This window comes from Apaloderma vittatum, unplaced genomic scaffold (assembly GCF_000703405.1).
Source record: "Apaloderma vittatum isolate BGI_N311 unplaced genomic scaffold, ASM70340v1 scaffold1376, whole genome shotgun sequence".
NCBI classification, from domain to species: domain Eukaryota; kingdom Metazoa; phylum Chordata; class Aves; order Trogoniformes; family Trogonidae; genus Apaloderma; species Apaloderma vittatum.
This window is the reverse complement of record NW_009721032.1, coordinates 13,950-14,385: the sequence shown is the minus strand read 5'-3', so window position 1 is coordinate 14,385 and position 436 is coordinate 13,950. Positions and strand designations below refer to the sequence as shown.

Below are 436 nucleotides of genomic sequence, written 5' to 3'. Positions count from 1 at the left end.
AAGGAAACCCCCCCCAGTCCCTCACGGGCATGGGGGGCCTCAGACAGGCTGGTGACAGCCATAGTTCACCAGGTCCCTGGGCTCCAGCTGCCTATTGAGTGTCCCAGCGTGGATGGAGGGTGACCTGAGGGCTCAGAGAGCTGGGGGGGTGGAGGCCTCCTCCAGGAGGGCATCACCTCTGCAGAACAGCAACACCCAAAGCAGCCGAAGGCAATGCTGGTACCCCGGGGTGAAACCGCACTGCCACACACTTTTGTGGCAACCTGGTGTACACAAAGCATGCGTGGGACAACAGGGAGCGCCCCCCAACCCTGTGACCTCGGCTCACACACAGACAGGCCCTGCAGGAACATCCACGGCCAGTTTTGCTCATGGATGCCCACCGGGCTGGGCTGGGAGGGGCTGTTGGATTCCTGCAACAGGCAGAGGGCCCAGC

The 436-nt window shown here is 63.1% G+C and overlaps 1 protein-coding gene across 1 annotated transcript in view; it reads right to left on the bottom strand.

Moving 5' to 3' along the window:
- Positions 1–436, bottom strand: part of LOC104275278 (chromosome unknown open reading frame, human C2orf82) — a 9,358-nt gene that overhangs the window by 855 nt on the left and 8,067 nt on the right. The gene's annotated exons all lie outside the window — the stretch shown is intronic.